General features: G+C 32.0%; 1 long non-coding RNA gene across 1 annotated transcript; it reads left to right on the top strand.

Annotated features, from left to right (window-relative positions):
- Positions 1-8,016: 8,016 nt before the first annotated feature.
- On the top strand, positions 8,017-9,950 carry LOC134726806 (uncharacterized). Its single transcript, XR_010108643.1, has 3 exons — positions 8,017-8,075; positions 8,901-9,020; positions 9,752-9,950. It is a non-coding gene; the product is annotated as an uncharacterized LOC134726806 (long non-coding RNA).
- The last annotated feature ends 1,579 nt before the right edge of the window (positions 9,951-11,529 follow it).

The following is an 11,529-nucleotide window of genomic DNA, read 5'->3' on the forward strand; positions in this document are numbered from 1 at the left end:
TGTATTAACTTGATAAGAGGAAGACATCGGTAAACAAATAATAACTTAATTTATTAACTGCATTATTTAGAAATACACTTATTATGTTTAACATGCCTGTCGTTAGAGAAATGTAATAAAACAGTTAGCTTATATTTTTTAAGGAATATGTCCTCAGTATGCACCTCCAGCACCAGGTGTCTGCACTAAACCAGGCCAACCTAGAATCGTTAATGGTAAAACATGTCCTGGTCCACCAGATATTATTCCGTGTTATAAAGGTAATCAATATTTTAAAGAAACAAAAGAAAATTAAAAAAAATATTTATAAAATCAATCGTCCCAAAAACAGGAACAATACATTATAATTTTAACATGAACATAACGTGACGTGATACCACCGTTCAATTAAACTGAATGATATCAATTATAGGCAATACAATGGCCGAATCAATAAAAAGAAAACAAAGTCATATTGATAGTCGGCTTCAAAATGACCGGACACTTCAAATATGAAATAATTCAAATGAACAAACTAATGGTATAATCCATATACTAAAACAATTTATCAAAAACAAAATGACAGATATAACCAGCACCAACCGTTACAAAACAGTCTCCTACCTACACACATGCACATTTAAAAAAATGGCTGGGTTAAATAGGTTTTCAGTCACCAAACCCTCCCTTCAGCTGAGTAGGTGGTGTTACAATTCAACTTAAACAAAGTATAAATATCAGTTTAAGAGTGCTTTACTCATCAGATCGATACAGCTGAGACAAAATATTAAAAAGCACATACCGGATGTGGCAGAATATTTTTACACCCTACAACATAAATATACTCATCATAGGTACCATAATTAAAATTTGTATGTAGGTAAGACGCGCGTTTTCTCTACAAAATATTCATCGGTGACGCTCGAATCTCAATAAAAAATCATTTGAACAGATCTGAAGGTACTCACTAGCTGCTTTATCAAAACTGAACAACTAACAAAAAATCTTTCATCTACTACGTTAAACATGTTAAACATGATATATGAAAAAAAGGCCAGACATGTATTATGCTATGCTTTAGAACGCATGTATAACAAGTGTTGTTTTATTCCCCTCGATTTCAGTTTACTTATAGTTATCAGGTACAAGGATTATAAGTAAATACACCAGACGCGCGTTTCGTCTACATGTACATAAGACTCATCAGTGACGCCCAGATCAAAACAGTTATGAAACAAGTACAAGGTAGAAGAGCATTGAGGACTCAAATTCAAAAAAGTGGTGCCAAATACGGCTGAGTTAATCTATTTTCTGGGATAAGAAAATCCTGCAAAGTTTTGTAACAGGATTATAAAAATGACCATATAATTGATACATGATACATGATCGATGCTTTCTAATCCTCGGTGAAAAAATACATTAGAAGTACACTGTTTGATGAAAATAAGAAATACTGTAATGTTTTCAATTATTTTTCCATTCATGCATTAATTTTGTCTATTTACGATGTTCTTATCTCCCGAATAATTTAAAAGAAAAGTTATTAAACAAGTATCACACCTCAACTTTTAAATTTATATATTTAAAACCAAACTGTTCAATTTTAACAGCATTCAACATATGTCAGCCTGATTTTTACAATTTTCCAGATTGTCTTTTGCAAAAAGAAGCAGGACCTTGTATATCAGGAATTACTCGATACTACTACGATATCAAAACGATGAAATGTCGACCATTTATATATGGTGGATGCCAAGGAAATGCAAACAATTACCTTACACGAGAACAATGTCAGGAGAAATGCAAACTTCAACTAGGTATAACGTTTTTACAATGCTGTCTATTTTCAAGATAAAAAGATATTTTGTACAGTCGTCTGTACATAAAACTCACTGTTTAAATGCATTAAAGTTATCTGGGGTGTCTTTCTCCATCTTGGATTTTGAAAAAGTAGATAACAATCTCTATTAAATCTGTATCTCAGTATTTAATTAAAAACTTTATACTATCTCTCTTGTATTGTCAGACTTTGGTCGATCGGTCATGATGACAAATCCAGACTTAAATCTTCAATTTTAGTCATTATTATTCATACCTAAGATTGTCAAACTTAAATATATTAGTTAATGTAGAATATGTGTATAGAGATTTGTATGTGTCTGATTATGATTTAAATATAGCTGCAGACGAAAAACCCGGTGAATGCCCTGTGGTGAACCGTGCTGCTATAATATGTCCTAGGCAGGAAAGAAGAAGTCATACTTGTAGTGGGGATGGAAGCTGTCCCACAGTACTAAAATGCTGTGACAATGGTTGCTTTAGTAATTGCATAATTCCAGGTATTTAGAGACAAAAATAAATATATACTAGGTGAGGCATGTTTAGATTTCAGTAACCTGTGAGCATTAAATATTAACTGATTTGTAATTAATTACTTTCATTTGAATAAAAACTTGTAAATAATAAATTTGCTATGACAATCTCAAATTCATCTCGGCATTTCTCAGTTTTGGGTTGACTTTTCTCATTTCCAATTAACTTTTTCAACTCAAAATAGTTTAATAACTTATTTCGTGGTTGACTTTTCTCATACAGAAAATCAAATTTCAATTTATGAGTTAGAAAAGTCAACATGGAAATACTAAAAACCAAATAACAAAAACCTTCTTTCTCTGTCTTACGCTTGTGTACACCATCGGATTGAGATATTTCGTGAGAAAAACGTTTCAATGTATTGCGTTTGCATACACGTTTTTTTGTGCTTTTTTTGTGTGTGTGCAAACATCATTCCCTGGTTGTTTTAAAGAATAAAGTACTGTAATATGGTGCTTGCGCAGTGTTTCTTTTGTTTTTATCTTAAAAAGGAATGTTAAAAGGTGGCCGAATAGCATGTAAGTCCTTGTCGTATGATACTAATACTATTGTTGCCATGGTTGCGTAGATCACAAAATTTATATAAGTTGAATACATTATCGAGAATCAATAAATAATAGATATCAATGGTACTAGGATTATCATTTAGTACACCAGAAGCGAATTTCGTATACATAAGACTCAGCAGTGACACTCAAATCAGAATAATTATCAAGCCAAACAAGTATAAAATTGAAGAGCATTAAGGACCCAAAACTCCAAAAAGTTGTGCCAAATACGGCTACGGTAATCTAAAAAACATGGATAAATGACACCCAACAAAATGAACTTTTCCCCCTTGAAAACTCGTGTGTAATTTTTTTTTTTCACAAAAAGACAATTTTGAACATGTTTTATGCACATACTGGTATGTTGAAATACTTATAATAGAAAAGCATGAAAAGGTTAAATGAAAATATCGAACACCAAGATAAATTTAAGAAAGTAAAAGTCCATTAAAGCATTCAAAATTATCTCAAGACTAATCAACAAACGGAAAAAATGGAAGACAGATGTAATATTCCTGAATTGATTCTGAATTTAAACTAAGAAAATCTTGGGGCTATCGCATCATGTACAATTCCACGTCATATTTGAATATATATTTTAACTCTCGTGTAAATTGTTTTACTTTCTTATAGTTCCTGTTGAGAAACCTGGTTATTGTCCATATTTTAACTTAGCAGCCACAACGTGTTTATTTACATCGAAGCAACCTCTGAGATTTATTTGTTCAAATGATGCACATTGTCCCGGAAAACAGAAGTGCTGTGAGTCATGTTCTATGACCTGCAGAGATCCAGGTATTCATGTTTATCTCTTTGAATAAGTGCGAAAGTTTCACATGTGAAAGGTATAGAACCATGAATTCGTGCTCGGTTGGGAAGAACATACAAGAAAGTAATGCATTTGTTTAACAAAATATTGCCTATGCATAGAAGTGGTAGTGTTGGTATCACATAACATATTTCGGATAGTTTTGGTATCAAATAGAATCTATTGGACTTAGGGTCACTGTAAAAAACCTTGTTGAAAGTTTCATTTACCCTGTTGTTCACATCAGAAGTACCTATTATCGTACAAACATACTTTTGGGACCCAGTACGCTCTTCTATTCAATGAAAGGTATATCAACATTTTCAACATAAGGATACAGTGTAATGTTGACATGAAATGACTTCTTCATTATTTCACATGTTTGAGCATACGACCAAGTATCTCCTAATACTTAAAATTACATTGATTAACATAATAAACAACGGGGCTTTTGTTCGTGATTTAACACTTTAAATGAACAAGGTACGGCATGAAAACAAAAACTATTATGTTTCAACTTCTGCGTATTTGTGTTCATGTCTTCCCGATTTTTTATATATCCGATAAAATACAAATTTCGCGATATGTTGCTCATGTTGCTATTTAAAACTTATCATTGTTTGTTTTCTTAAGTAATTGTGACACCTTTCTTTCATTTGAAAACTTATCTCTTTTGTTGTATTTATAATAGATTAAACTATCAGAACATTTATAGATAAACAATTACAATTTTTTTGAAAAGAAAAGTGTTATTACTGTAATCGACGTCCTGCTAATTTTATTGAGTTAACAGTAGCTCCCCTATATTTACAAATGTACATTGAAACTGTATGATTGCAAGTGATTACTTAGTTACAATGAGCAGTATCTTTTCGAAAATTAATACATAATGTAAAACCTATTAAATGATTTTGTAGACATTCAACGCAAACAGATAACAATCGTATTTCATATATCTAAGTCAAATGGCAAGCATATTCTAAAGTAGTTTCATATATACGTCGTGGTGTAGGCAGTCCAAAAATGCAGTAAAAATTGTAGTCTCGTTGGGAAAACTAAATGACTAAAGCTGGCAATATAGCTGAGTATTAGAACTGTTATTTCGAATATAAATTATAATGATTTAACATACTGAAGACTTCACCAGTTAGATTTTACCAGCATTAATTTGCGAATGCTTGGCAACCATGTCTAACATTATATTTTCGACGATTTTTTAAAATATTGGCTCCGTTGATAAGGGGGTATTGAACAATATGAAATTGAAGTTTTATGTAAGAATTTGTTGTTATCACTTTTATTTTGTTCAACTTTACAAAATATAAGGCAATCTTTCAATCGTTCAAGAACCAAAACTCCTGAACGGTAAAAATCAAAATCGTCGTTATTGAATTTGACCTCCATTTTGTTGTCAGTAACAGCATATTAGATGTTTAAAAGCTTTGGTTGAACGGTTCATGAGTAAATGCAACAAGTTGACTGGTACATGCAACACAAATTTTCAATATTATAAGAACCAAAACTCCCGAACGGTAACAATAAAAATCGTCGTTATTGAATTAAACCTCCATTTTATTGTCAGTAACAACATATTAAAAGTTTAAAAGCTTTGGTTGAACGATTCACGAGTAAATGCACGGACAACATTTGGCTGCTTGACCGTTGAACATTCCCAAATCAATAACCGACATTTTTGTCAAAAAATCCGGTTTACATTGAGTTGGGTTGTTATCATACAAAAAAGAATAACACTTATTGAATCTTTTTGTTTTTAAATGACTGTTCTTAGTTCAAGCAAAGTATTATACATGTATTACAAATGTTATTTCAACTGATCGGGCGGAGCTAACGTTTTAATTTGCATGTGGACAGTCTATTTGAAGATATGTGTGATAAGGATGATTGCCGTTATACTTAATACTGATTTCTAATCACCAATCAGTGTCATCAAAGGAATTAACAAAAGAATGACTAGAAGCTTCATTGATGAGTTTATCATAAAACACCTATCTATAGATGGTCTGGTTTATTATGAGCGCCCAGTTTTAAAATCCGCCCAGTCAAGTGAAATAAATCGAGTAATACATGTACAAAAATGTAAACGTGCACTTGCAAAAAGTCGATTTCTATCCGACGCAGCTCTTATATTTTGTAAAGTTGAACAAAATAAAAGTGATTACAACAAATTCTTACATAAAACTTCAATTTCATATTGTTCTATACCCCCTTATCAACGGAGCCAATAAATTAAAAAATCATCGAAAATATAATTTGGACATGGTTGTCAAGCATTCCATTTTAGCAATGATTCTTGAAATATTGAAAATTTGTGTTGCATGTACCAGTCAACTTGTTGCATTTACTCATGAACCAAATGTGATATTGCAAAATGGCAGGACACACATAAATATTAATAAATCCGGTTTGCTGTCGGTCTGACAGTCTCTTGTGAAACAGTTACATGCTTTTAAGAGCGATGTTTTTTTTCAACTCGACATAGGTTAACAGACGTTTTATTATTCATTAGCTAAGGTCGTTGTATATTTGACGCAGCTTATATTATCTTTAAGGCAATCCTTGTCCACGAGAACCTCGATGTCGATCCTCACCTGTAAGTCCTGGGGGATGCGAACCGATGTGTGTCTTTAAATATGATACATTTGAAAATGGAGCCAGATGTAAAATAAGGTGTAATCGAGTATTCGGCCCGAAACCAGGAAGAGGACAGCCATGTCCACCAACAAATGTAAGTATAAACATACTTTATTCATACTATTGAATGCATTGATTGTGCTCAAAACTAAAAATGAGAAAAAACTGAATTGCATAAAGAATATAAAATACCAAAATACAAGACGAAACATGTGCATTCAGTGGATAACTAACTAATTAAAAAGATTTAACATCAGTAGACCTAGAGAATTGAACAAAGTGTAGGAAAAAGTGTCATGTTTTGCCTTTTTGTTATTTGATATATTATATATGTGTCTAATTTTGGTTATCATTTTATAATATATATGTGTTTCTGTGACTGTTGCCAGATACTTCATCTAATATGCAGATATATTCCACTGATTTTAAGTTTGGTTTAAAGAATACCAACAGTCATTAATTTATTCTGAGTTTAATCGAGGAACCTATTGAACAATGCCACATCTACGTTCCAAATCATTTACCTTTTAAAATTTAAATTGTTTCTTGTTTAAAAGTCATTAGGAAGTTATTGGTATTTATTATTTACTTTTAATTCATTTTAATAAAATATGACCGAAATCTAATAGAAAACTTGATAAAAACATTAGAATTATTATATATTGTTCTTGATCTATGTGTTATAGTGTCCTTTGATTGGTCCTGTTGAACCTAAGAGTAGACCAATAGGGCCGCCTGCTCCAGCACCAGCTCCACGTAAGTCTTAAACATGTTCGTCTCAAGGTGTACACAGCGATTTATAAAATATGTATTTAAAAAAAACACCTATTGTATATACTGTATAAACATGATAAACAAATACTTTCAATGATTTTTTAAAATTATTGGCCTTTTTGAAAGTCAGAGATTGATCGGTGACATGGTTACATCCTAACATGTTTTGTTGTATTTTTAAAAACTTATGTGTACCAACCAGCTGTATGATATAAGGCATCGTACTTTTAGCCATTTTATTAATTACACACCCTCTGCTTAATCTTATTTTCCTACTTCTTCAAATTGATAATCATGCATGTCACGTTATATTTAACTTGCTGTTTCAGCTCCATCACAGTGTCCGCCTGTCTGTGCCATTTTTTGTCAATTTGGTAATGTTCTAGATGAGAATAACTGTCCAACATGTGAATGTAAAACAGGTAAAACCATCAAACTGTGGTATTCTTTTTCACAACGTTTGTTTTGTCAATTGTTTTTTTTTAAGTCCTCGATGATTTTACCATACCATTAGTCAGTTATAATTAATCACTGGGTTCTGGTGGAAAATTCTATGTCATTGGAATGTAATGCAAGTAGGAGGTTTGGTTAGTTATAAACAAGGTCAAATCAACTATTTTCCATGCAAAATGTATGTTTCAAGTTAGGAGTATAATAGTTGTTTTTCATTGAGTTGGTTTCATTAAATGTTTGAATAAGTAAAATGATTGACTTGATACTATATAAAGACTGTCTATTTTTTTATATACCCTAAAATTCAGTATTTTTGTTAAATTTTCTAATTGAATGTTCTCTTATCTTTTTAACAATTTACAAATAAAAATATCATAGCGGTGTAGTGCTCATGTACAAATTGCCATTTATATTTATTTTATTGTATCTAGAACCGAAGGTCTGTGCAAGATGTTGTGGACCTCCACCTTGCTGTAGCTTCTGTATAGGTAATAAAGTGCCTTATATCATTAAATAAAAGAACTTGTACAATTTACATCAACATTGAAAAATTAAACAATTTTTCCTAGCGTGACTAGATAATGAATGCATGGTACCACCCATGATAATCTAATATTTCTCTCGTTTTTATGTTTTTTTCGACTCATTTTTTTTTATTGTTTTTAGGAAAAAAATTACATCCTAGAAAACAACATTTCAAAGAAACTCTTGTAAACGTGACATGTTTTCACCGTCAATATTCTTTCACTTCTTTCAATCATAGATATATGAAGATGTGGTGTGAGTGCCAATGAGACAACTCTCCATTTACTCTCCATGTTTGTAAAAAAAAAAGAAATATATATAAAAGCGTCATATAGAGTCAATCACAGTTTATGTAAATTTTACGGATGTCATCACGAGTTGGTTGACCGTTATGGAATAACCGTTTCACAAATGATATCGGATATGTTCCTTACGTCGTAACTACAATCCCCTTCCCTTTCATGAATTTGATCTACCGAATAAGACTTTTTACCGGATTTGTAATCACATAAGCAACAAGAAGGGTGCCGCATGTGGAGCAGGATCTGCTTACTCTTCCGGAGCACCTGAGATCACCCCTAGTTTTTGGTGGGGTTCGTGTTGTGTATTCTTTAGTTTTCTATGGTGTTTCATGTGTACTATTGTTTTTATGTTTGTCCTTTTCATTTTTAGCCATGGCGTTGTCAGTTTGTCCCTTTGGTATCTTTGGTCCCTCTTTTATGCATATCAATTTAACATGTTTGCATTGTCTGTACTGGTTTATATATATAACATTCATCACATTATAGATTGCGAAATAGGAAATCCTTTGCCAAATCATTATTGTGGATCGAGTGATAGAGTCTGTCCAAAAGGTTACTACTGCAAGACTAATCCCCAGATCGGCAGATTAGGAGTTTGCTGTAAAGGTAGGACGTTTATTCCATTGAAAGACCCAATAGAGAAAACAGAACTACGAATATCTGCGACATAGATAACTCATGTTGAGGTATCAAATCCTGATGACATCCGAAACACTGTCATACCATAATTTGTGTACTGACATGCAAGTGTTAGATGCAAGTTTATTTCCTGGTAAAAAATAGTCATGTTTTGATTTATCTTTCTGAAACTGTACTCCCAGATATATTATTTGTGTCTTCCTGATCTATTTAGTGGGTTTGGCTGCTCTGTATTCTTCTGGTGATTTAAACTTCTCGACTGATTATTTTAGTTTAGAATTATGTTGTACTGTATCAGATTAGGGAAAAAGGTTCGTAACCTGCAAACATATCTAACCCTGACATGTTCTGTGTATACCTGTCCAAATTAGTAGCCTACACTTTTGTTGTTGTAGTTTAATGCTATATAACATCTTTATTTTCTGTATATTGTTTTGTAAATATACCAAGCAGTAAGTTTTGTTCTTTTGTAAATTGTTATACACATGTTGTTTCGGAATTTGTTATAGATTGATATGCGGTTTGGTTCTTACTCATCATGAAAATCCCAATGGCACCATAATGTTGCTAATTTCTGCGTCAGTTGGTCACTAGTAAACAATTGCCTAAATGACAATCATAGTATATTTTTCTTTTTAACTACATCAAAAATAAATAAATTATTTGTTTTTTTACAAATGTATATTTTACTATTTCAGGTACACGACCCCAGAAATGTCCTGCAGACCATTTTAAACAAAGGAATTGTTATGGAAAGTCTATACGATTATGTAAAAGCGATGATAACTGTGCGCAAAACAAAAAATGTTGTAAACAGGGCTGCTTTCACTATTGTATAGATCCTGTATTGTACGAATGGTATATGTGGTAACCGTCACGAAAGTACTTTATAACTAATTAAATAGTTAGCTTTGGCATTGCTGTGTGTATTGAATTTATTTTTGACAGTAAAAGTAATTGCTATGATCGAATATATGGTTTCATATGAGAAACGAATGGTTTATATGGTGCCGTTTCATCGGTTTAATTTGTTTAAAATGTTTTCGAACATTGGTATCATTTTGCTGGATTTACCTCAATTTACTTCTTAGTGCTCATTAATTTTTAAATGGAAAACAAACAATAACAAACAATGTTTTTGTTGTATTCGATCACTGTATGATGACTATTTGTGAACTTTCAATAAAGTAGAAAAAATCTAGTAAAATTGTTTTAAAAGTTTTAAGGTTCATTTTTAGGTCATTCCTGGTGAAGGTAAATCGGGAAAAGCGCTAAAGACACCTACATTTTATAACGTGTCGTTATTATGTTTTTTTGGAAAAAATAGAATTATCTTTTCAGGGAAAATAATGCATTATCTTTTCAATGAAACTGATGCATTATCTTTTCAGGGATAACTTTTATACAGATATTGAACTAATCAGTTGACTGTGACAGGTGTTTAAACATTAGTTGCACATATTGGTTGGGACATAAACTATTCTGTACTATGCTCTTCAAACAACTCAGCAGTGACTCTTGAACGATAATAAAAAAAAAAACCAGAAGGTCACGTAAACCTATAAGTTGAAGAGCATTGTAAACCCAAAATATCGAAAGGTTTGGCAAAATAAAGCTGATTACGTTCTTAATGATTTCTTTTTAGCATATTTATTTTATATAGAAACAAATAAGGAGCCTGTAATCCAGTTTGTTCATTGGTGGTGTGTTACATATTTGTCATTCATTATTTTGAATATGAATACGGCGGTTAGTTCTCACATTTGAATGTTCAACAATTGTCATTTCGGAGTCATTTATAGCTGACTATGCAGCATAGACTTTGCTCATTTTTGAAAGGCATATGATGACTTATAGGTGTTGATTTTCTGTGTCATCTGCTCGCTTGTGAAGATGTGTCACATCTGCAATCATAGCACATTTTCTTTTTTATATATCAAGTGTACATTTCCACTACGCTGTAGAATAATGTTGTTTGAAACGTGTATCATGCTTAGATCTACCTGAAAAGGCGATAAGCATATTATGTTTAAAAGCGACAGTTAAAGACATGATATAAAATTCCCAATTTAGGGTAAAAAAGACTTTAAAAATTCATAAAGTCATTCAGAGAGAACACAAATTGAGCCATAAAAAAACGAAGGACTGGTGTGTTTATCGTGCAAGTACACATTCGGTGACCAATCTCACGTGGAGGAATTTTTTAAGTTATATGTCGTCGATAGCGGACATGCTCAAAGTCCCCTGCGACAAGGATTTCCATTAAACAAATTATTGCGTTTCTAGACATCGACAATTTGCTGAATATGAATAAAAGAATAGACTGTCTCCAAATTCAACAAAGATGTTTCTAAAAGCATAACTGAAGCACACTGATCACTTGTTCTTCTATGAGGCATGTTTTATCCTTTTCCTTACCTTTCCTTTACTTAAGCGTAATTAAAATAATATAAGACTAACAAAGGCCAGGGGCTCC

The sequence above is a fragment of the Mytilus trossulus genome, chromosome 7 (genome assembly GCF_036588685.1).
Source record: "Mytilus trossulus isolate FHL-02 chromosome 7, PNRI_Mtr1.1.1.hap1, whole genome shotgun sequence".
Classification (NCBI taxonomy): domain Eukaryota; kingdom Metazoa; phylum Mollusca; class Bivalvia; order Mytilida; family Mytilidae; genus Mytilus; species Mytilus trossulus.